This window comes from Motacilla alba, chromosome 1 (genome assembly GCF_015832195.1).
Source record: "Motacilla alba alba isolate MOTALB_02 chromosome 1, Motacilla_alba_V1.0_pri, whole genome shotgun sequence".
Taxonomy (NCBI): domain Eukaryota; kingdom Metazoa; phylum Chordata; class Aves; order Passeriformes; family Motacillidae; genus Motacilla; species Motacilla alba.
In genome coordinates this window covers 92,467,100-92,492,775 of record NC_052016.1, presented here as the reverse complement: position 1 = coordinate 92,492,775, position 25,676 = coordinate 92,467,100, and the positions used below count along the sequence as shown (strand labels likewise).

Here is a 25,676-nt window from a genome sequence, read left to right as displayed (position 1 = left end):
AACTAAATAAATACATTGAAATCTAATGCACTGTACTCAATGTGAATAAATAATTTAACTCTGATACTTTGAATACTTTTAGGTATGATTAAACATTGGGGTTCATATTAAAAAAAAGCATATTGAAAATTCGAAGCTGGAGTCTATATTTTTGAGTTTTTTCAATTGAAATCCACATGACCTTGCAAAACACATTTTATATTCTTTAACTATAAAAAAGAGGGGTTTTTTCCTGAACTTTTTTTTGTTGGATTGTTTCTGAACATGAGGGGGAAAAAAAAGTACTCTTCTGAAATAATGCTAGTGATTTGAGGGAGAGCAAGAAATGTTGTCTGAAATGTGTTGGCTTTGCTGGAATCAGCAATAAAGTATAAGTTTTAGCTAAGTAGTTTCTGAGAAGGCGTGATGAATCTAAGAGGCACTCCATAAAAAGTATTGATTTGTATCTTACAATCTGATTTATGTCTCTGTGCATTACTTTACCTGTCTGCTTAGAGAAGTTAAAGAAAAGCAACTGAAAGCATGGGGTAAATGATCCTGAGTTTGGATGCATTAAGCTCCACTTACATGGGAAAGTTAGATGCTGGGTTTGGTCCCTGTTCCTGGAGTGGTTATGCCTTTTACATTAAATATGCACTGGCTAAAGGATATTAACAGCTGAGTTTTGTGCCTGCTCAACTCTCTTGTGCATCGGGTAAGATGTGGGGCCTCTCTAATGTCTTGGATGTCCCTGAAATAGCCAGCTGAGTAAAACACAGTGGGTACTGCTGGGCTGGGCTCAAATTTGCTGCCAACATCTGGTCCATTTAAGGTGCCCTGAGGCACCTGAGACACTGCAGAGAGTTACCAGTTACAACACAGGACCTCGATGACACCCACACTCTACTGGAGAGTTCATTGGAGTTCCAGGGGCACACCCTGGAGAATTCCAATGGCTCAGAATGCTTGTGTGTGGGAATAACAGGGCTCAAGCTCTCAGGTCAGATTCCACCCAAGAGAAGGATCCCCAGCTTTCTATACAAAGGCTACATTAACTGAGTTGACTAGATTTCTGTTGACTTAATGGGAACACCCAGGTCTTGTGTAGACACCTATGACTAATCTTCAGATTAATCCTACTCCAAATTTCAAAATATCTTATGTTATTTTGACTGTTCTAGCATCAAGATTCACAACCACATTGCTCTGGATTTAATGATCATAGTATTGGATGCCTGCAACCACACCTGAGCATGCTCTGTTGGGCTTTGATGGATATTCTCAAGTACATTTATTCTCCACACTTCTTAGCTCTCTGTTCCTCCGTGACCCCCACTGGGTAATTTCTTGAGCTCAGCAAAGGAGAGAGAAGGGGAGGAATAGCAGAGAAATAGCATCTGAAACCTGAACACTGACCCAAATATATCTCCTGATTATAGTTAGGGATCTCATATTGGTAGAATCATATGGTCAATGCTGAGACAAGAAGATGGCTGGGCTCTTTTCTGAAGTGCACATTGCAACTTGCTGCAAGGTACTGGAACATCCACTGCATTTGCAGAGGCTGGGTCCATAGAGTCAGGGAGCAAACTTAGCCTTCGTCATCCTTTAGGACTAGGCTCCCAAACACAGCCAGTGACACCTGAGAGACAGACACAGCTCAACTTGTAACCACGACAGCTGGCATGAGACTTAACAGCAAATTAGCTATGGGTGGAAGAGGGCACCACTTCTAAATGAAAACCTACAGTATAGATGGAAGTATCTGGTTTCCATGTCATTACCTAAATAGATCCGTACGCATTAGGTAAAAAGAAATTTGAATACAATAGAGTTTTTTCTGATGAGTAGATTTGTGAAAATTTTCAGACTGGGCAAAACATCATGTGTGGCCACTCTGTTTATAACTTTTGACATCCATCATCAAAAATGCCAATGGCAGGATAGAATGAGCTTCCTTATTGATAGAGAGATGACAATGGCAAAAGGAGATCAGGAAAATAAACCATCAGGCAAACGTAACAGGAAAGAATCAAATTTAATCTTTTAAGTGTTGATGTTTCACAATCAGCTTTTATTCAGACTGATAATGCACTCCATTTTTTTCTTCTCTTGCAAAAAAATGTAGACACATCTTAATGTTGAAATTCTCTTATTCAGCAGAGTGGTAAAATCATGTGGTCCCTGCATTGAAAAATGCCTTCTTGTGAATGAGGACTAAATGGAGTTCAGGAATCTCCTAGCATGGCTCTGTCTGCCTGGCACCAACAGAAGACATACTTCTGAAAGTATTACAAAAGTAATTCCCCTGTCACAAAAGCAGCGCATTAAAAGTACTTCTATTAAAAGCACTTTGTTGTATATGAATATCATTATATAATTGATTATTCCCATTAAAATGCTTTGCCTCCTTATCACAACTTTAATAAAAGAACAAAACTGCTTTGAGTATTATGCATGCACTTGCCTAGAGCCACTATTAAGCAGAGAGGCTCTGTGTGCAGCCAGGCAGTTGTTGATGGTAAATCAAATGGAGGGCATACAGTTTCAGTATGGCTGCTGGTGGAGTTTTTGTTGCTAGAAAGAGCTAATGTTTTGCATTTAGGATTATTAAAGTAACAGAAATAGTAGTTTATCTTTCCCCCCTTTTTTCCCTTTCCAGCTCTCTTGGAGGCCTACTCCAAATAATACAGAAAAACATGCTAGGAACAACCCATGCTGGAATGTTAGGACTTCCCCGAACTTCAAACTTAGAATGTTTTGTGTTTTTTTTTTTAAGACCACACAATTTCTGGATGATACCATGAGTCAGAATGCCTCTGGCTGGGATTCCTCCTTGCTGATGTAAGCATCAGAGATTAAATGTGTAAGTATGAGCCAGTTACCATGGACTACTTTAATAATCAGTGAGGACAGCAAATGGAAGTCGAAAGACTGAAAGAAATTCCAGAGGCTGAAATAGACTAAAATAGTGTAAATGAATCACCCTCCAGAAGAACATAATAGCTATGAACATATAGCCCATAGCTAGCAAGACATCTAACTTTTGGGTAGGTAGTATTGCCTAAGATATTGTCTAAGATATATCCCATTCATGTGATTTATTCGGAATGAAGGCAAGATCTGTTTCAGTTCATTGAGCATAATGCCCTACAAAAGTTTATTAGACCAAGATGTCTTTAGGTTGAAATTCCATGAAGAATATCTCTGCTAATGTCAAGTGGGCAGCAAAGAAGCAGAAAAGTTGCTAAGTTAATACTTTATTTCTGGATTTGCTAGAGTCTCTTTTATCCAAATGGAAATAGAATTTTAAACAAGGATCATCCTTTCTGTATTAAGGCCACAATACAAAGCAGTGCTGGTGGATGAGAGGCTGGACATGACCCAGCAAAGTGCACTTGGAGCCCAGAAAGCAAATTGTATCCTGGGCTGAACCAAAAGCAGCATGGCCAGCAGGGTGAAGTGAGACCCCACACGGAGTGCTGCATCCACCCCTGGGATTCCCAGACAGGAAGGAGATGGACCTGTTGGAGCAAGTCCAGGGGAGGAGCACCAAGATGATTAGAGGGGTGGAGGACTTCTCCTATGAGGAAAGGCTGAGACAATTGGGGTTTTTCAGTCTGGAGAAGAGAAGGCTTTGGGATGACTTAATTGCAACCTTCCAGTACCTAAAGTGAACATATAAGAAAGATGGAGAGGGACTTCTTGCAAGAAGATGTAGTTACCAGACAAAGAGAAATGGATTCTAACTAAAAGGGAGTTCATCTAGATTAGATATTAGAAAAAAAATCAAACTATGACAGTGGTGAGATACTAGTGTGGAGGGTGCCCCATCCCTGGAAGTGTTCAAGGCCAGGCTGGATGGGACTCTGAGAAACCTGGTCTAGTGGAGGTGTCCCTGCCCATGGCAAGGGGATTGGAACTGAATGATCTTTAAGGTCCCTTCCAACGCAAACCATTCTATGATTTTATACTTCAATGCTAGTGAGTCACAGGATGCTTAACAAGGACTCTTGACATTATGTATCTAACAAAATGATTCAGCGTGAAAATATAGATACAAAGGCTAATTTTATAGCTTGTTAGACAATGATAACAGTAAGGAAGTGAGATATTTTAGCTTCAGATTTGAAAGCATCTGAACATGGAAGGCCACCAGTGAGAGAAAAATACTTTTTCTTCTTTGGGAAAAATTCTCAGAGTAGATCTCACACAAGTTATTTTCAAACAGGATGAAAAAAACCTGTGATGCTAAACTCCCTCTCCACTGGCTCAGGGAATGTACACCTCATTATGTTTGAGCCTTATTCACTTTGAAATGAAGAAAATAGAGTTGCTGGTTGACCCAGCATACACAATAGAGGCTGAGTGAAGCCCATTCTACATGGCTTTGGTGCAACAACTACTGGTTACAAAGGCAAAGCCCAACTGTAAATTTTTCCTCCTTAGAATAGCTGATTTTAGGCTTCTACCTCAGGACTGTTCAACCCACTTTGCAAACTCTCCCTCCAGAAACTTCAGAAGCAGTGAGGCACTTGCATCAATGAGTCAATAAAATTAACTTTTCCTAGGAGGTTCAACCCTTGCTAACCACCTTAGGTATTCAAGGGCATCACTGTCACATAGCGTGATAGGCACTAACTAATTATTTTTAGTACCTAGAAGCCTATCAAGAAAAGTAAGAAAGTACAGACTAAAATGTCAAATGCAAAAATGGGAAACTGTGTTTAAAACTCCCAGGATATTGTAGACACAGTTATTGAATTACCATTGTAGATCTGCTGAAACCTCAGTAAGCAGCAGACGATGGAGGTTTTTGCTATAAATATGAGATTCACATAGCTATCTCTTATTTTTTAAAATATAAATTAAGTGGATGCAAGCCAAGTTTTCATAAATAATGCCAAAAATGTTTATGTATGAGCAGCTTAAGCTATGTAGCTCTAGCTGAAATAAATGTTTCAGTGAACATGATTTTAAACATGATTTATTCAAATGTTATGTTAAGTAAGCATTCAATATGCTTTTATGTAATACTGATGCCCAAGTTACATGTAATTATGATGACATTATAGCATCCTTGATCTTTCATAACCTCTCTAGAAAATCATTTTTCCCAGCATCAAGCTCCACAAATAGTATGGAAGTGACAATGTCACATAGTATAAACAGTTACCAGAACAATACTCTTCAGTTCCACTTTCATGAGGACAAGCCAGTCTTGAGTCCTTTTGACATCAGCCAGAGATGGGAAGTTTAGTACTGCTCAGAAACATGCCAATGAATTAGCAAGTCTACAAACCTGTTTGTTGACACTTCAGAGCAAGATAAGAAGGATGAATCAAGACAATGTCAAGTTGTAGAATCCTGTTTGCTCACATTTAATCACTGATATTTTTGAGTGTGCCTAGTTCTAGTTCAAATTTTCTAGTTTCTATAGCATTATTTTAGCCCACAGAATTTATTTTCATCTTTTCTTTTTAATGCATTATATTTCCAAATATAGAAATAATAGGCATAGAGAAAGCCATGAAAACACACACAAGACCAGTGCATGAATTTTCCATTCTCCTGACACTGAAGATCTCAGTGTCACTGCAAATAGTTTAGTGAAGGTTCCAGCTCCGTGCTTAGCAGAGGTCAAAAAGGTAAACAAGTGCTAAGAACAATGAGGGAATTAATAAAACAAAATAGGATCAGTAGAGTATTGTAGGAATCTACATTCTACCCACACCCTTGAAGATCCGTGCTGTTCTCTTCCATCTCAAAGAGCTTGAGAGCTCAATAAATGTGCAGGAAAGAGCTACAGGGATGAATAGAAGTGGTAGGAAGAACAAGATTTTGGCTGAGACACTTAAGTCTGGAAGGCAGCTGAGGGAGGAGGGAGATGATGGATGTATATGAAGTCATAGGCTGCCTAAATGATTATTTGCTATCATGTGTATGAGAAAAATAGAGAAGCACTCAGATGATCAGGTGGTCAGTTCAAAGCAAACAATATGAAGTCCTTTATCACACAATGCATAATTAAATTGTAGAGCTCATTGCCAGAGGAAGCTGAGGAGGTCAAAGATATAAATGGCTCAAGAATCCATTAGACAAATGCATGAGAAGAAGCTCCATCAATAGATATTAAGATCAATGATATGAATGCACCCTCTGCCTGAGAAAGTCCATAAACCTCAGACTGCTTGAAAATGAAAGTTTATACCTGGGAAAGAATTGGGTTTTATCTGTGCTGTTTTGTATGTCTTTCCCAAAGTACTACTACTGCCCATTGTCAGGTGACAGCAAACTGACACAACGTTGGCTTGATTCAGTCTGGGGATGGTTCTCTTCAATGCAATCAGAAATACATGCTTTTGATTTACTATGAGCCAGCAGTTAAATAACTTTCACACCTTAAAATTTCTGTTGTTTTCATTACTATACTCTCCACTGGTCCAAATAAAACACTGATTTTACTTCTCTTACATCAGAAATTCATCAGCATATTTTTGATTTCTATGCTTTGATCCTCTGAAGCACTTGCATACATCCCAGGGTGATAAAAACTTAGCTAGTGTCCTTCTAACTCTCCTGAGGTATTAGAGAGCTGTCGTAAAACGTGCATTTACTCAGAAAGAAAAAAAATTCAGATGCAGCTAGTGCTCATAAAAACCTTTAGAAATAAAACTCTTTACATTTCACAGTCTAGAATATATGTTCAAGTAGCATATCTGTATTATAAAAGATGTGATATATATTGAATTTTAAGGTGTATTGGGGTTCATGTCAATTTTGGTGGCAAAAGCATTCATGATTTTTTAAAAAAAGCCTATTGTCCCAAGCTCTTAAATTCCTTGTATGTGTTTTGTTTTGGTTTTGGTTTTGTTTGTTTTTTAGTTTTCAGAATGACAGTTAATAGTCTGGGAAAAATAAAAATTAATTAATTAAAGAATAGCTGTGGCTACCGTTGAAAGCCTCATGACTGTGAAGGGCAGTCCCAGAGAGGGATTGAGTTTCCATGCAAGGTACGCAGAGGCAGAAGAGAGCCCTGAGTTCTTAATCAGGCATCCTCATGGACATTGTGCATGTTTTTCAATGACCCATATTACAAAATGAAGAGGTCACCTTGGCCCAACATCATGACAGTTTAGACTGAAAGCAGGTGTTGCTAACATGCTCTGTGCTGAACTCAGAGCTGTTCTGCAATAGCCATGCCAATGAGCACATCAGTTTGACAGGGCCCATTAGATACTCCTCAGGTACTTTTACAGTAAAAAAAAATTAAGGAGCCCTTGGTCTCCAAAGAAATTTCTGTGGCTCATCCCTTGGATTTTTTAGGCACCCACAGAAAACCAAAAATACTTTATTTTGTTGGTTTTTCTTTTGATTTTTCTTTAATAATACTATGGAAAAATCCCTGAACTAAGAGAAGGCATTTCCATTAAAGACTCAACTATTTCAGTCATTTAGAAAAATATCACTAGGAAGAAAAATTTCTTGATCCATTCTAAAACATGTTAAGTATATGCAGTTGTACACAAGTACTTGAAATGGATTATGAATCCCCTGACACACACTTTTACAGATAAAACTAGTCTCCAGCTATGCATGGAAGAGCAATTTTAAGATGATGAAACCACATACCATCGGATGAAATAATCGCCTGGATATGTACATGGTAATACTTTCTCAAAGGTTGCTACTGCTTTGCAAGTACAGATCAAAATAATTATTCTAAGTGATCTTTAGCTCTTTTGGTTGTTTAGATAGGAGGTCTTTATAAATTCAAAGGCTGTCAGCCCACAGTGTGTCAGGAAACTTGAATTTAAGAGCCCAGCCCTAACATTTACATTCCTCTGTTATGTTTCAGGGTTGGTTGTAGATGTTAAGAATATTGCCTTTGGGACCTCTAAGTGCATTATATCATAGCCTCGAGCTGTACTTTCTTTTATCTGCTCTTCTTTAATCATCAGAAGTTTTGATTTAAAAGAGAAACAAACTGGTAAAGGAGCCTATGCATCTTAGCATTTTCCCTGCTTCACATGAAGTATGAGGGTGAGAGAACTGTAAAGTGTACTTAAATAGTCATGCCAGTCTATGAAAGATTGGAAATGTTCTATGAATTGGAAAACATGGAAATGTTCTTTGCTTTAAAAATGCATCAGAAGAACTAACACTGTTTTTATTGTACAGGATTTTGAGATGTGAATCTGAACACTGAAACTGTCCTGAATATATTGGGACATCCCCCTATCTGTTGCAGTGGTGCTAAAACTTTTATTTTCTTTAAATGCAAAATAAACATCCAGTGTCATTAGAACACTCTCAGATCTCCTTTTGATCTTTGTAAATATAAAAAAAAAATAACAAAAAGCTTTTTAAGGGTGAAATTTTAAAATATATTTTAATTAAAATGATGTTTCAATATTCCCTCCATTGTTATTGGAAGACACCGTGAAGTAATTAAGTCTGAGAAAACATTTAAGAAATCCAGAGCACACATTTCAACACCTCAGTTTATCAAGAGTTTTATAAACAGTTTTGGATATGCCTGAAGTACTTTTCTATTGCCTGTAAGCAACAATAAAAAAATTCATATTCATACCCCTTTATTCATATTCATTCAGTGTTTAGTCATCCACTAGAATCTCTAAATTGCCTGGCTTTGTTATCATCAGCTTTATAAATTGAACCATGCATGCAAGCTGGCTAAAAGGCCCTAACATAATTTTCAACTATATTAGGTATTTTTCTTTCAAAGTTCTCAAATGCTGTGTGTACATATATACTAGACATTGTAAAACTGGGACATCTGAAACCTCAGAGAGGAGAGCAGTTATTAATCTCCATTTAAAAATCCCACTTGAGGAATATGGGGCAAACACTACAGAATTAAATCATTTATCAATGTCAGGCTGTGAGTCCTAGTTATAAGGTTTTCCTGGCAGATAGGGAAGTGAATATTAGCTTCCTAATGCCTAATACTTTGTTGTAACTTCTAGGAAACATAAATTATATTTTCCCATATAGAAAGCAATTCTACATTTAACAGTGCTTTAGACAAAATAAATCAATTAGACATCTATTTTACAGTATTTCAGACATCCCAATACCCTTAAGTTGGCATGCAGAACTCTTATATATAGAAAGATGTATTATATATGATTAAATATCAATTAACATTTAACTCTAAGCTGCAGATTGCTAGAACCTGGGTGTTATGGAACAGTTGACTTTCCCTGGAGTGCTGGGTACCACAGACTGCAATTTTGGCCCTTCAGCCAATGGGATATTAATTCCTTGATCACCAGAAAGTTTTTCATTGCTTCTAAACTACCACCCTGGATTTTTTTTTAAGCTTTCTAAACCTCTTGAAATTTCATCATGTGGACCTCAGGCAGAATGGGGACTCTGGCTGGCACCCAGAGCAGAGTGGGACCACAGCAGGAGGGGACAAGAGGCTGGACCCTCTCACAGCCTTCCCAGGCCTTCTTTGCTGCTCAGCACAAGGGGACTGCTCCCTCTTTCAGTAGTTGTGTAAGTACTTATCCTCTTCTTATTAATGTTCTGTAAATTTAGGGGGAATCACTGAATAGGTGTTTTGGTCTGTTCCAGTGTTTCCATTCTATGTGCTTATTACTGTACAGAGATTTGCTATTTCACTGGATGCACTCAGCAGCAGTTTTAAATCTTAACAGAATCTCTCAGCAGAAGTATCTATAATGAAAATATACCATTGTTTGCTGAACTTCAGACCAAATTTCCTTTTTGCTATAGAAATCAATGTCATAATATGCTTTAAAATTTTTCTGCTTTTTCTTCAATGCATGCAATCTAATAACTCGCAGAAAGTTTAAGACCTCATTCTTTAAGACAGTAGCAAATTGAATAAAACACATACTTTGTCAGCCTTTATTCCCACCTTAATATGATCCCTTCAGTGTTAAGTGAAATTGGTACAAGTCCACTGTAATTAATATTAGACTGAAAAAGGAAATGATAGAGCTGACAGCTTCTACGTTTCAATGTGGTACATTCTAGCATATTTTCCAGTTCCTCTTCTGGAAAGATGAATCAAGCTCTTGTAACAGAAATATTTTTTTTCTTCTTTTGGTAATTTCTTTCTGATCTGTTTTCTTTGACACTTATGCACAAAATCCACTTTGAGAATTAAGTAAAAAGCAATAACAAGTAGCTATTTTTCTGCTAAACAAAGGGGATTTATGAAATGATGAGCCAGATTGTGCCTCACACAGACATGCATACTCTGGAGGTTATGGCAAGCTGCACAGTCCACTGGGAGCTCCGGAGCTCCATCGGACACGGCAGACGTGCCAGATGCTGCACCTTTCTCAGGCATGCACCATGTCCTTTTCTAGGGGTTTGGCCAGTGTGGAAGGTGGCTAGGTTTTATTTTCCCATCTTGGAGGATGGTTGATAGGCCAGGAAAGGGAGTGCAATGCTGACACAGTCCTCAGTAACATGCACCACCACCTTGGAAGAGTGTGGGAGCAGACACAGAGGTGTGCCTGTGCCCCCACATGCACACACACCTCACATGGTGGGGTCACCCTCCTTGTCCCAAGGACTGGCTAGCATTAGGTCAAACTTTCCCTTAGGAAATACCTCTTTTAGATACTTATGAATGAATAAAAATGCTTGAGATTCCCATCAGGAGGAAGGGAATTGCTTGAGCACTCTGGCCATTTCTGCACAGGGAGCCCAAATGAGCAAACACAGGGAGCCGGTGATATCCCAAGCTAAAGAAAATTTGGTGCACATCTCTGTTTCATATGTGCAGCTCAGAGAGATAGAAAGAGCTAAAATACAAATAAATCCAAACTTCAGGAAAGACAACCTGGAGGAGACTGCATGATGGCATAGCATGAGTTCAGGAGCCATTTTGCTAAAAAACTCAATGGATTGACAAATTTACTTCATTTTTTTTTCTTTAAAAAGACCCCCACTGTACTGTGGTACTGGATTGCAGCCTCTAGCAATCACCATTAATAATTTGGTAAGCCCGAACTCTGGGGAACTCCAATAATCTTTGAAGATCTTCATGTACCATCTGATACAGGAATAATTTTCCTTAGAATATTCTGATAATTTTGGGTATTTTTCCTTAGAATTAGATAAGAGGAAAGCTTTATAACATGGGATATTTTAGGGGGGGTTATTTCATATATTCATTAGCAGAAGTCAGAAGATTTTACTACAAGAAAGCATTCATCTAACATCTAGGACAGACAACCTTACAAGAACAGATGGGCTAATGCCCAGTGCACCCTCAGCAATGTGGTCACATCTTTCTCAGTGACACTCCTAAAGGCCACAATGAGTTCTCTCTTGAGCTTTCTCTTCTTCAGGCTGAACAGCCCCAACCCTTCCAGCCTGTCTTCACAGCAGAGGGGATCCAGCCCTCTGACTATCTTTGTGTCTCCTCTACATCTGCTCCAACAGGTCCATGCCTTTTCTGTGCTGGGGACCCCAGAGCTGGACGCAGCATTGCAGGTGGGGTCTCGCTAGAGCAGAGCAGAGGGGTAGAGTCCCCTCCCTTGCCCTGGTGGCCACGCTGCTTTTGATGCAGGCCAGGGTGTGATTGGTTTTCTGGACTGTGAGTGCACATTGCTGGGTCATGTCCAGCCTCTCATCCACCAGCATCCACAAGTCCTTTTTGGCAGGGCTGGACTATCAAGGCTGCTCTTGATCCTCTCATCCCACAGCCCTTATTGTTACCAGGGGTTGCCCTGACCCAGGTGCATCACCTTACACTTGGTCTTGTAGAAGCTCATTAGGATCCTGTGTACCCACTCCCCAAACTGTCCAGTTCCCTATGGATGGTATTCCATCCTTTAGGAGTACCCCTGAAAAAGATGTGACAACATTGCTGAAGGTGCACTGAGTATTAACCCATCTGTTCTTGTAAAGGTTCTTATCTATTTCCATGTGTAGATGTGCACAGTTCTACATCCAAGTCTTATTTTTGTCCTCTTCTCCTATTCCACTCTGCTAGGTAGCTATGTCCTGTTACTATTAAGAAACATATGTACTGCTGCTATTAAAGAGCATTTAGTTCATGGCAAGTGACATTTTCACTAGAAGGGTCTTAAACAGGGAGTAGATAATTCAATTTCCAGCTAAGAAAAAGAATAATAAATAAATAATGCTGAAGCTGTCTTTTTGTTCCACCCTAATGGGAGGGTAATCATTAATCTTTTAGCCACTAGGGAAATACATTTAAGGAAAAATTGGGAGGATGATAACAATTAAAAATCAGACTGAAATGAAATTACCCACATTAGTAAAGTTACTAATACCATGGAGTGCCTACATGCAATAGAGAGAATGATGGAGAAAGCTGTCGTTATTTATGTAGGCATCTGAAGGCCTAGCAGCAACGACTGCTTTCTTGTTTGTTTGTATTTTTAAAGATAAGAAATCTTCTGGATGATTCAGGCTATTTATATAATATGGAGCTCTACTCAGGTTTTCATGCTGTCACTTGGGTCTGGCCTTCCAAACACACTCAATTCTGTCCGTGCATCCCAATGGAAACAGTTACACAGCAAAACTTACAGCATCAATCTTCTCTGCACACTCTTTAAAATGCAAACCTGTATGCAGTCATAACTGGGTTAAACAAGCCACAATTGCATAGTTGCTGCTGACCACCCCAAATTCTCTTAAATTAAGGCAACTTCTTATAACCTTGCTTGTGGTGCTGCTCCCAGCTCTACGTTACAGCTGGTGCTGAGGTACTGGTAGATGGTACGTTCTTTCTTCATTCAGGTTTTTCCCTGGTGTCACTCTGACCTTTTCAAAGTACATTCTGTGATATGAAAGATGACAGTGATCTCTCCTTGCCCTTAATCTCTTTCCCTGACACCAAGAAACAGACATCAGTGTTTCAATTTGGTTTTGATTACAAGCATCAGGGTGCTATTCCAAGAAGATGAGAGTTTTATGTTTAACTCCAAGTACAGCTAGGTTACAATCATTTTCTAGCACTGAATTCTGTGTATTTAGCACAGTCTCTGCTGAAGTTCTGCTTGTTGCAATTGTGTTCATCTCATACTTTTCAATAGTAGCATTATTTCTGTGGCCACCATTTTCAGGGGAAATCATGGTAGGATACTTTTTCCAATGAGCTCATCAGCGGCTAAAGAGAAAGGACATTTCTGACTTCCATCAGGGAACCCACATGAAAATTCACATTGAAATAATACCCATTCCATTTACTTCACCATGTTTTCTATTATCTAGGTGCCGCTGAAGGTGTAGACATACCCAACAGCAAACACTAAGCAAAAGATACTTAATTGAATTTAGGCCATCAGATTCTGTCAGACAACAGTGCAAAGGGTGATGTACTTTTGGCAAAGTTTTACTGACACGCTCATAACACACTGAAGATTTCTTCACAGTCATCCTTTTTATATGCAAACTATTTAAAAAATGTTTTCAATGTGAGACATTACATGTTTAATTCATAAGTGACTAGAAGTAAAAGCCATCCCCAACAATAATTCTGCACCGATTGTTTGTATCCTGCTCATAGCTGGTAGCACCTGTTGTTAAGTGAAAAGTAAAAATCTAAAGGACAAAGTGTTGCAAATGTGTTTCTACTGAGTTAATCACTGCTATGACTTTGCATGTGGGCTCAGTTGCCAAAAATTCACATGCCTGGAGTGAATTATGTGTGTAGATCATAAGATAAGAGCCTATAAAGAAACATTTATGGAAATAATTTGCTCCAAAATATTTGCTTGTGAAGGTTTTCAGTATAAGTTGCAAGAAAGAAACTTATTTTAAGATCTAAATTTAAATATCCTTTGAGGACATATAGTACATTGTTTTATGCAGTTTATTCTTTTTATTTCATATAGATCTTAAATATCACAAATAATTACAACAAGCAAATGTCTAGAAATATAAAGGGCTAGATTACAATAAAACATGCTTTATTAAATACACCGAGGGGCTGTAAGTATTATGCAGTGGATGATATCCTGTTATATCAAGACTACTGCAAATACCACGATTCTAATTTGATATGTCCTAATTTTAAATATAGCACCACCAAATGGGGTGCAGATCAGACTAACAAATCTATGCATACCCTGTCTTGGCAGAGCATAGATTTTTCTTCTGTATAGAAAAGTAAGCGTGACTCAAAACTATACTCAAAAAAATCCATTGGGGTAGTGTTGCACTAACACCTCATATACACAAGTACAAAATAGAGAATTCCAGAATTGCAGAATGGTTGTGGTTGGAAAACACCTCTGAAAACTGTCTGCTCCAAGCCCTCTGCTAAAGCAGGTCCATCTAATGCATGTTGCACGATACAGGCAGGTTTTGAATATCTCCACAGAAGGAGACTCTACAACCTGGGCAATCTGTTAGAGTGCTCTGTCACCCTCAAAGTAAAGACTTTTTTCTCATACTGAGAGTGAGAGTGTCTGGAACCATCCTCTTGGCACCCAGCCTTAAGATATTTGTATGTATCAATAAGATAGCCTCTCATTTTTCTGCAGGCTAAACAGTCCCAGATCCCTCAGCCTTACCTCACAAGAGAGATGATTTATTCCCTAATCATCTTCATAGCCCTCCACTGGACTCTGTCAAGCAGTTCCTTATATTTCTTGAATGGGGAAGTCCAGAATTGGACTGAGTAGTCCCAATGCTGCTTCTCTAGGACTGAATGAAGGGGGAGGATCACCTCCCTTGACCTGCAGGCCTCGCTATTCCTAATGCACCCCAGGACACCACTGACCTTCTTGTCCCCAAAGAGACACTGCTGGCTCATGGACAGCTTGTTGTCCACCTGGATCCCCAGGTTCTTTGCAGAGCTGTTTTCCAGCAGGTCAGCCCCCAGTCTGTGCTGCAGATCAGGGTTGTTCTTCCCGAAGTTCAGGACCCTGCATTTACCCTTCTTGGACTTCATTAGGTTCCTCTCTGCCCAACTCTCCACCTTGTCCAAGTCTCACTGACCGGCAGCAGAGCCTTCTGGTGTGCCAGCCATTCCTCCCTGTCTTGTACCATCAGCAAATTTGCTGAGGGCATGCTCCATCCCTTCATCCAGGTCATTGAGGAATAAGTTGAATGAGAATGGTCCCAGTGCTGATCCCTGGGGAACACTGCTTGCTGCAGGTCCAGAAATAGACTCTGTGCCACTGGTCACAACCCTCTGGGCTCCGTCCCCCATGCAGCTCTCGATCTGTGTGCTCCTCTCTCTCTGTGTTCACTCTCACTGGGCACTCATCTAACCCACACTTTCTGAGCTTACCTGTGAGGATCTTATGGGAGACAACTCCAAAAGCCTTGCTGAAGATAAAGGAGACAACAGCAACTTCTTTCCCCCCATCTACCCAGCCAGAATGATAATACAGATCTCTGAACAATGTAATTGTAAAGGGACATTTGGCACCTTGTTTTGAGGATTGCCCATGCTTTTAACAGATGTGATAGCAATGGTCTAATAAGCAGTTAAACTACAAGATAGACATGCTCAGACTATTCTAACAAAGTTTCAAGTGTTAGCATTCCACTGTGTACAGCGGCCTTCATTGCTTTTCTTGCTACTTGCAACAGCGGAAATTTATTTGTTAAGAGAGGAGCCCTTTAGGGGAATTTTATTTGTGTACAAAGGGAAAAGCACTGTATTGTGCAGGTCACCTACCTTGAAACTATCCTGAGAACTCAGAAAAATGCAAAATAGGAATGGGAGTATAATGGTGTGATCGAAAGAGCCATTAAAAAATACATGTTAGGCTAGTTTTTTCCTGGTTTTCAGACAGAAATAATTGCACAGGAGAATGATACATGTGCATAGTCACAATGTCATTTTTTGAGTAAAGCATCCCTTCGGTCTTATGGCAGGGGGCAGGTTACTACACCTAAATATGTGCCTGCACAGAAGACAATTGCCTCAGAAGAACATTATGATGTCTGCCAAAATCAAGAGCTTTAAAGTTGAAGAACACTAGAACCTAAATGGTTGATGAAATCCTAACTGTACTTTCCTGTAAATCAGTATTAAGATTTTCTTGAAATCTGTCTTTACCTCCCTTTTTTCCCCCAGGGAACCCTTTATCATTCATTACACAGGATAAGTAGGTACTGATTACACAGTACCTACTGAATAAACAGCTACTTAGAAAAGTAATCTTCACCAGCCAGTTAGCAGTGCCTTATTTACTGCACACCCAAAGCCTGCTGTAAATACAGAATTATTCATTTTTTCATGGTCTTTTCTGGGCCACTCATCACTGTAGTATTTGCATGCCTCAAGAACACAGATGAATTTATCGCTGCTGAAAGATAGGAAACCATTATTATTATTCCCATTTTACAGCTGAAGAGATAGGGACTCGCCTGGAGCTACACAGTGAATTAGTGGCAGAGTAAGGATTAAAATTCATGGCTCGCAACCCTGTGCACTTTACTGGAGATTGCACTGCCTCGCAGTCTGAAGCACTGAGAAACCATGGCTCTCACCAACTTTGTCTACCATTTCAAGTGACCCATAAGCCTTGGGCAGCCCAAGCTGGTCATCCATAAAATAAGACATACAGTTAAAGGTCAGATGCCAAAATTTTGGAGTTGTCTTCACATTGAGACTAATACTTCAGTCCAGTGCTTACAAAAATGCTCACCCATGCCTAGGTGAACACCTTAGCTACCAGGCTGCTGGTGTTTCCAGGGTGGGTAATTTTCTTTTCCATGATGTAGATGCTGGAACTCAAAAAGCTGTGATAAAAGCACCCTAATCTGATTTTAAAAAATGGCATTTCATGATGAAACACAGTAAAGAGTGGAAAACTAACTGGCAGGCTCTCCTGATTTCAGCAAAAGTAGAGTCAATTTCTTCCCAGTAGCTGTTACAGTGCTGTGTTTTGTATTTGGAATGAGAATAATGGTGATAGCACACTGATGTTATGGGTTTTTTTTAAGTTGTTGATATTCTAAGTCAGGGGCGTTTTCCTTGGCTCATGCTCTGCCAGTGAGGAAGTACACAAAAGAAACTGGAAGGGAGCATAGCTGGGACAGATGGCCCAAACTGAACAAAGGGATATTCCATACCACAGAATGTCATGCCTGGCATATAAACAGGGGGAGTTACCCTGAATGGGGGGCTGACCCTTTGGGAAGGGGACTTAAATAATGATAGGCCTTTTTGAGAACAAGTGGGAGGCACAAAGGGCTGAAATAAGGACAGATCCGACCACAGTGTGTTAAAAGAAACATGACACAGCTCTAATTTCCCTTTTCTTGGATTCTTCGCCTGAAACTCATTCTCTCCTGCTGTCTTGGACATACCCAGGATGCTGCCACAGCGCTCTCCACATAAAAAGCATCTGATTAACATTTGATGGCTCTTGTTTTGTTCTTTTTTGTAAACTGGGAAAACACCAGTAGATCAAACTGCGATCACTCTAGTGGTCATGATTTATTTAAGTCACTATTTTCTCTTTGAAGATACTCTTTTGATCCTCTTCTGTGCAACTGAGATGCTGTGCTCATTGACCATTCCCACTTTTTGGCTGCTAAAATTAACATGGGTGTTAGCTCCTTGCATCCACAAGGGATCTGTTGAGACAAGCAGGTAAAGTTTCTTGCAGACAATTGACCAGCAGTCTGTGATCCATTCAAAGTATATAGCCCCAAACTAATCCACTAGTTTTCAGTTGCTGAAGGTGGAAGGCATAGTGATAAATCCAGTTTATCTTACTTAAGCTAGCGGACTTCTTTCTCAAAAATATGCAGGCAGTAGAGTTGTTGTGGACTTTAAAGAAGGACCAGACACAATAGATACAAAGCCCTGTCCCTCCAGTTCACATGCCTGGTTCCTTCCTTCAAAAACTACAGCACAAGCTGTCAAGAAAAACACTCTGCACCTAGGAATGGAAATGAATCTGCTACATCCTAAATATGTTGAACACTCCATCACCTCTGTAAAACTGGAACAGTCTGAGAGGAGAGAACAAGGAAAATCCATTAAAAATTCTCAATGCCCCAAAAGAAAATGACTGCCCATAGCAAAGAATTAATTTGACTTTCTCACAGCATAAGTGAGAAATAGCCCATCAAAAGCATGGGTTATATGATGGCTCCTCACAACTGTTCTTAAGTTTTTCTGCAATTATAGCCTCTTCTTCCATCCCACTGATGTTTTCAGAAATATTAAAACCCAAATGCTTAATAACTCTGCTGTTTTAATCTACTTTTTTTCCATTGACTAATACAAATTGGCAAATTTGAGGCTGCACTGCAGTTGTTTTGTGAGCAAGCCACCTGCATTTTTCATTGAATTAGTTTGCAATAAAATGAAAAAAAAATGCACCTCTTTAATATTTGTGCCAAATCTCATTCTTCAGATTCAAACAAACTCTCATTGACTGAGTCATAATTACTAGGTCACACTCCAGGCATAACCTCAGCTGATGTATGGGTGTAGTTCTGCTGCCCTTTACTTAGCCAATTTATACTGCATGAAAATCTGGCTTATTGACTGATATATGCTACTATTTTTATCTTTCTGAATTCTACTGCACTGAGACTGATAAAGTATTTTCCTACAAAGCTGCAGGACTGGCATCACCTGCATTGGTGTGATATATTTTAATGGTTGCTATAGTTCAATCATTAATATTTTGAAATCCTGTAAATATTTTGAAATCATCAATATCTTTTCCAAAACAAGGCACTCTAGGTAATTTCCTTTTTTTTATTTTTTTTAACCAGCTCTGTTCAATTTCAGTAAAAGCTAATTCTAGATAAAACAATTTAAAAACTCACTTTTCTTGAAATTTTATTAATTATAGTACTTGAATCTATACAACAGAAGTCACATTTAATGGGATTCGGAACTGCTGAGAACATTTATTCCCACCTAACCTTTGCCAATAAATTCAGCCTGAAAATCAGTATATTGCAAATCCTAAAATAAATGTAAGTAGTGTCTACAGCTTTCCAAATGGTATGCATTAATGTATTTTCCTGTAGCAGCAGCTAATTATTGTAATGAATCATGAACAGGGTGACTTGAAAGCTTATGTGAAATTTTACAAAAGTGGATACTAATATTTGTTGGCATCTTTGACAGTTACCTTTATTGATCAGAAACAGAAATAATGAGTTCTGTCAGTATGCCCAGCACACATATAAACAACACAGGGAAATGCAGTAAATACGGAAACTACAGCAGCCAAAAAAAGACCTGGGTTCATCACAACAACTTAAAACACGCTAATCCAGTCTTTTCTTAGTATTTACCCAGCCAAAACCCAGCTGACAGTTGATATGTACATACATGTATCAATAGACATCAATATGTAGATCTTATAACCTAAATATGAGAGAGAGAGATACATGCATATGCATGTATAAAAGAACTCACAGATTTACTCTGAATGTCAAATAGATTTTGATTCCTCTTGGCTGTATTTAACCAATTTCTAAACTTCAAATACTCTGTTCTTAACATCAGTAAGTACATTATTTTACTATAGTCCTACATTGTCCATTAATACACTCACCTTCCATCCATTATGAATATTTGAATATATGCTTAATAAAGAATTTATCAACATTGATCTGTTCCTCTTAGTTCAATGAATTTCTGTGTTGTTCCTGCTAAGATTTGCTCTCTCCTTCCTCTTATGAAGGAATTACATGTACAGTAGCATATGCATAAAGCCTTGAATATTGATGCAGAGCTCGCATGCTCCAGTTTAAGCCTGATTAAGATTTCTTTAGGAATCATATGTATGAAGCTGAATTGTGTGGTTATTCTCCACAAAATACTTTCTTAATTAGATGGGGTTTTGCTCCACTGTATCATTAAAGGCATGCTCTATCCTCACCAGGAGTGCACCATGCAGCACCTTACAGTAAATCTGCACCCAAATCTCAAGGCTGAGGCCTTAAAGAGTATGTACAATGCTACCCTAATGACCCATTATTTTTCAGATATAGATATAACTGCTACTCTACCGAGCTAAAATACTAACCAGTAAATTTAACTGTTTTGAAGAAATTAACTAAAGGTATTTTATATATGATAGGGTCATAAAGTTCCAGTTCACAGGTTTTTGGAGTTGATGCTCACTTGTGTGCAAAAATCTTGTGTCCACAAACTTATCTCTGCTAGAAGCACTGTGCCAACAAGAGAAGAAACCAGAGGAAGATTCAAGGTGAGATAACAGCAGGCCCTTGTTTATGGGATATAACATTCATGGAAGAGGTGACTTGCTGCAGTTTAAGGATACCCCAGAAAAAAAAGAATCTGTATTCTTACAACTCAAGAGGAAAGCAAAACAGAAAGTCATACTTTATAGTACTATAGAAATTTGTGGACTGTGTGATGCAGGAGGGATTTTTGTTAGGTAGCTCCTCTGCTTCCCAAATCTAAGACCATGAACCAGGATGTGTTGTAAATCCCTTTGGCTTTCATTATTTGTGTTTCAAGGGCAGACTTTGGTAGGCTGCTGGAACAGAGAGCAGATTTCACATCTGAACCCAGTAAGGACATAAATAAAAGCACAATTCTTCCACAGGAAAAATATTTGTATGAGGTTTGACCCTTCACTCTGAGTTTTCATTGCTATCCACTGGTGTGGAGGAAATTCTCTCTTTTCCAAGGCAGAGGCAGAAAGGGCTGTCTCAGTGGCAAGCTGAACTGATACAAACAAATGGTCCAAACCTGCCTGTGAGCAACATTTCCCTGCAAATGCACTGGAAGGGCAGTGTCAGGGCTGATGGGCTAACCCACCAGCCCCACAGCTGGGTTAACCTGTAGGGACGAGAGAATGGGTAAGGGACAAGGGAGCTGTAAGGAATCAAACACCTACGCAGGCTTGGAAAAAAGGTGGTAGTTTTATATGGCTGCTGAAAGACAGGGATGTCACATTACATTAAGTAACAATCTTTGCCTTAATGCACTAATCCAAGGGTTAGAGCATTAAAACCTTAAAATGGGCTGAAAAATGTTGGAAATGTTCTCCATTCCTTTGGGTGTGGGAGGTATCTCTGGGAAACATTTTGCTTGTCTAATGGGGCAAGGTCTCTAATACAAATAGTCTTTAATACAAAGTCATTACATTTCTTGACAGACATTTTTGAGAAATAAGGCTGCCAGCACTCGGGGTTCTAGTCTTGGAGTAAGGACCTCTGAAAGGTGCCTGCGTGGTTTTCAGAAACAGTGAATCTTAGGACATTGTATAAATCCACAACTACAGTATTCAGACACACCCTGGACATTTGCTCAGCTGCTAGTCTAATATGTGAAAATGGTCTGAAGGTTGCCCACAGCAGACAGGATCAAGTGCCAAAGAGAAAATGAAACCTTTCATTCATTTCCAAACTGAATTAATGCAGAAAGCACCCAGCTCAGGATTAGATTCAGATGAACCTTTGAACCTGCAGATTTGAGAATCACAACAAATAGCACGCAGAAGTATCAGTGTTGCTTGTTAAAGGTGTTACTTCTCACAGCCAGCTGGAATTTTGCTGGAACACTGCATGTGGGCATCTGCCTCTCTCTCCCAATGGCACCTCTAATGTCTTCTGTGCTACACAGAAAGGGACCAACTCTATCTCTGAGCAATCCTTCCCTGTGTTACCCTGCCCCCAGCCACATTTCACAAAACTCAGGTAAGAAGTTCCCTATTGCCACTGGGATGCTCAGAACAAACCACCAAAACACCAGGTCCTAAAAGCAGCTCTCTCTGCAGCATGGCCCAGCAGACAAGTGAAACGCAGCAAACTGGTCATGTTTTATGGTGTCCATGGCATTACAGGAGAGAAAAAAGGCTGTCAATATCCCTCCTTTTCATTCAGAAATACATCAAATGCTTCAGAGTCTATCAGACTCTAATAACGCTCACATCATCAAGGTTGTTTTCATCATTTCACTACCAGACACAGCTGTGAAATGGTTTGGAGAAAGTAGGAGAGACTTTCAAAGGATGGCACAGGCTGGAGGGTGCCTCTGGAGATTACTGAGGTCCACCTCCTGCTCAAACAGGGTCACTTACAGTGAGTTTCCCGGGATCATTTACCGTCAAATTTTGTCTCCACAGACAGAGACTTCACAACTTTTTTAGGCAACATGTTCCTATGTTTGACCACCCTTAAAGTAAAAAAAAGTGTTTTCTTGTATTCACATGGAATGTCATGTCTTTTAATTTGTGACGGCTGTACCTTTTCCTGTCACAGAATCATTTAGGTTTGAAAAGATCTCCAAGATCAAGTCCAACCTTTGACTGATCACCACCTTGTCAATTAGACCATGGCATTAAATGCCACATTCCAATACTCAAGAACTCTTTCTGTGAAAAAATTCTTCCTGATGTCCAGCCTGAGCTTTGCCTCGTGCAACTTGAAGCCATTTCCTCTCACCCTTTCATTTGCTGCTTGGAAAAAGAGGCTGACCCCTGCTTGGCTACAGCCCCCTTTTAGGTGGTTGTAGACAGCAATAAGGTGTCCCTTGAGCCTCCTTTTCTCCAGGCTAAACAACCCCAGCTCCCTCCTCATAGGACTTACTGTCAGCCAGCAGAACTAAGCAAAATCTGTCTCCCTCTTCTTCAGCCCCCTGCCCTCAGCTATTTATACCCACAGATAAGTATCCCCCTTAGCCTTTTCTTCCACTGTTTGGACAATTCCAGCTCTCTCTGCCTCACCTTCATAGGAGAGACACTCCAGTCCTTTAATAATCTTCTTGGTCCTTTGCTTGGCTTTCTCCACCATGTGCATGTCTCTTTCATACTGGGGAACTCTGGATGTGTCTCACCTGGGCTCAATAGAGTCTTGACTCCAGTCTTTAGAGATACCAGTAAAGAAGGGAGTGAAAACCAGACTTTCACCCTTTGCTCAGATCCAGTCTCTGCATTGAAAGTCACTGAGTCTGTCTTAGCTGATGATTAGGGGTTTCTTCAATGACTGATGGATTCAGACTGCTCTCTATTGGAAAAGGATTTGGATCACTAAAGTCACTGTTCCAAGTGCTGCCTTTTATGGAATCTTAGCTAAGTGGCCAAAGGTTAAAGATTTCAAGAGAACAGGCAGTCCTCCCTACCCAGATGATGGAATTGAATTGTTTTGGTAGAGGGAATGCCGCTGAAGAGCCTACTCACACCAATTCCCACCACATGTCACACCTCCACACAACTTCATGAGCTCTCTGTAACTGTCCTAGAAGAAGGCATGACTTGATCAATTACATAGGCACCTTTGGCTACTGGCAAAACAGGCAATTTTCTAACACAGCGAGAGGTTGGTGTGTGTTTCCTGGTGAGCTCCCAAGCATGTGACATGGTAAAAATCACAGCTCAATTTCCCTGCACTATTGTACCAGTCCCATGTAGAGGATGATTGACCTCAAATGCATTCATCACTTCAAATAAGAGACATTACTTAGTGAAACAGGAAGGAGAACTGTCAGAGAGGGACCATGCAAGCTTTTCCCAAATTTGAAAGAAAATCACTGTATGCAATGGCCATGTTCGTATTTTGCTACACACCAGCACAGAGAACAATCAACCAAACAAGACATTTCCCTGACCTTAATAGAATGCATTTGATTCACATACTAAATTCAACATATCCTTTAAAACGTGACAAGGAGGCTGAGGATCCAAACAGGGTGTGAATCACAAGGGAGTGCCTGAAGAAACGGCGGAGGACGCGCAATACCTTTGCCTTCATAGCCGCAACCTCCCTGTTGCTGGCAATAACCGCGATCACAGGCCAAAGCCACCGTCCTGCCGGGATCCAGCCCGCCAAGCTGTGCAGCCAGCGTTTGCCCAGCCCGCTTCGTGCCCCACCGAGCGAGCGGCGCCCGGCCCCCGCCGCTCCGCGGCCCCGGCGCCGCCGCTTGCGTGGAGCTGTGCTGCCCTCCGGCGGCCCCGGCGCCGCTCCAGCAGCGGCAGCAGCAGCAGCAGCCGCAGCCCCTGGCCCAGGTGGCCGCCCGGGAACAGGGACAGGCGGGAGGAGCGGTGGGCTCGGCGCGGCTCGCGGGGCGCAGCGACGCGGGACGCCGGCATTGCTCAGCTCGCTGTAAGGCGCTTTCCCGGTGTCCTTGCCCGTGGCAGCGGGTGGAACTAGGTGAACGCTAAAATCTCTTTCCAACCCAAACCGTTCTGTACCATCAATCTTTTCCTATTCTTTAAGATTTCCTTAAACATTTTCTTGCTCTTGTTCGGCTCCCCCAGTTCCTAAACGTTCTCTCCCTTTGGTGTTGCTAAGCGGATCTGCAGCATATGGCTTCGCGGAGAAGATGTAGGGAGTCAGAGGAACCGAGACTCAGTTCTGCTCGCCAGGGAGCTGGAGCGAGAGGCTGAAGCACACAGATCTCACCTGCTTGCACTCAACTCTAGGCCAATATTCCTACATAACTCTTTTGTAAAATTATTTAAAGATCACATATTTTTATAACATCACCTATATAGAGATATAAATAGCTTGTACTATAAATCAAAGCACTGTAAAAAATGTGATTTAAACACTCCTAGGCATGAACATTATAATAAGAAACTACTGGCGCTTCATACTACTTAACTCAGATATTTTTAAGCACTGGGAAAGCTGTTCTGATAGCAACATTCATTCACAACTTCATATTTATTGAAGTCACTAAGGAACAACGAGGAACAACGTATGTCATTGGCTCTGCATTCAAGATCATAAATCATTGCTGTAAAACGAACACAGCTAAGCACCAGATATAGAGCCATTGAACCATAAACTGGTTTGGGTTGAAAGGGACCTTTAAAAATCATCTAATCCAATCCCTGATGAGTCTCAAGGGAATGTTGAAGAGAGGAATTACAAAGAGCTGTCCGAGAAAAATCCAACTGGATTGATACTAGAAAAATGATTCAATGTTTACATGGAAAATTCTCCCTGGTGCAACATTTCTGGTTTCGTTAGGTGGGAAAAAAAGTAAACTGAAATTTCTATGGACCATTTTTCAACTCAGACAGCACAGACTGAGAACTAGGCACACATAGAGCAGCACCCTCTGTGGCAATGAACTACAGAACCAATATTGATTTCAGTGGAGGGATTAATTCCATAGAGCTTTTATACGGATATAGGAAAAAAACCAAGCGCTTCATTGATCCATAACGTTGCCTGAAAGACATGCACTACCTCATTAGATCTGATAATTTAATAACTGATTAGATCTGGTAATTTAATAACTTTGGAGTGTTACTTTGAAATACAGTCACAGCAGTATATACTGAAATCATATATTATCACGTGTAAGATGCGCATGCTGCAAAACATTGCATTCATCTCAAGGAATCCCGAGGAACTGGGACTATACAGCTCATTTCATCTTTCATGTAGTTCAAAATGAACCTGCAAGCAGTACATTACATATGTGACTTGAACATATAGCGAGTGTGATGCTCCTATCATTGAAGCTTTGAAACAATGCATTCATTTTTCAGGAATAGCACCACACACGATCACAAGGAAACCTCGAAGTTACTGCAGGTCTCCTGGAATATGCAATACTGATATATAAACTATGGATGTCTAACACTGAGGATGTAAAATGAGACTTTATGTTGTGGATATAAACCTACCACTTCAGCATTTAAGAGCTATGACGGTTTAGGTCAGGTCCACTGGAAGAGGAGCATAGGTAAGATCTGGGTATGTAGGGGTGTGCTTATACATATGTACGCTAATAC

The 25,676-nt window shown here is 40.1% G+C and overlaps 2 protein-coding genes across 2 annotated transcripts in view; one reads left to right on the top strand and one right to left on the bottom strand.

Annotated features, from left to right (window-relative positions):
* Positions 1-25,676, bottom strand: part of GABRB3 (gamma-aminobutyric acid type A receptor subunit beta3) — a 199,364-nt gene that overhangs the window by 124,710 nt on the left and 48,978 nt on the right. The gene's annotated exons all lie outside the window — the stretch shown is intronic.
* Positions 24,891-25,676, top strand: part of GABRA5 (gamma-aminobutyric acid type A receptor subunit alpha5) — a 57,796-nt gene continuing 57,010 nt past the window's right edge. The window contains exon 1 of the mRNA XM_038146888.1: positions 24,891-25,627. The gene's annotated coding sequence lies outside the window, so the exon portion shown is untranslated. The remainder of the gene's footprint in view (positions 25,628-25,676) is intronic.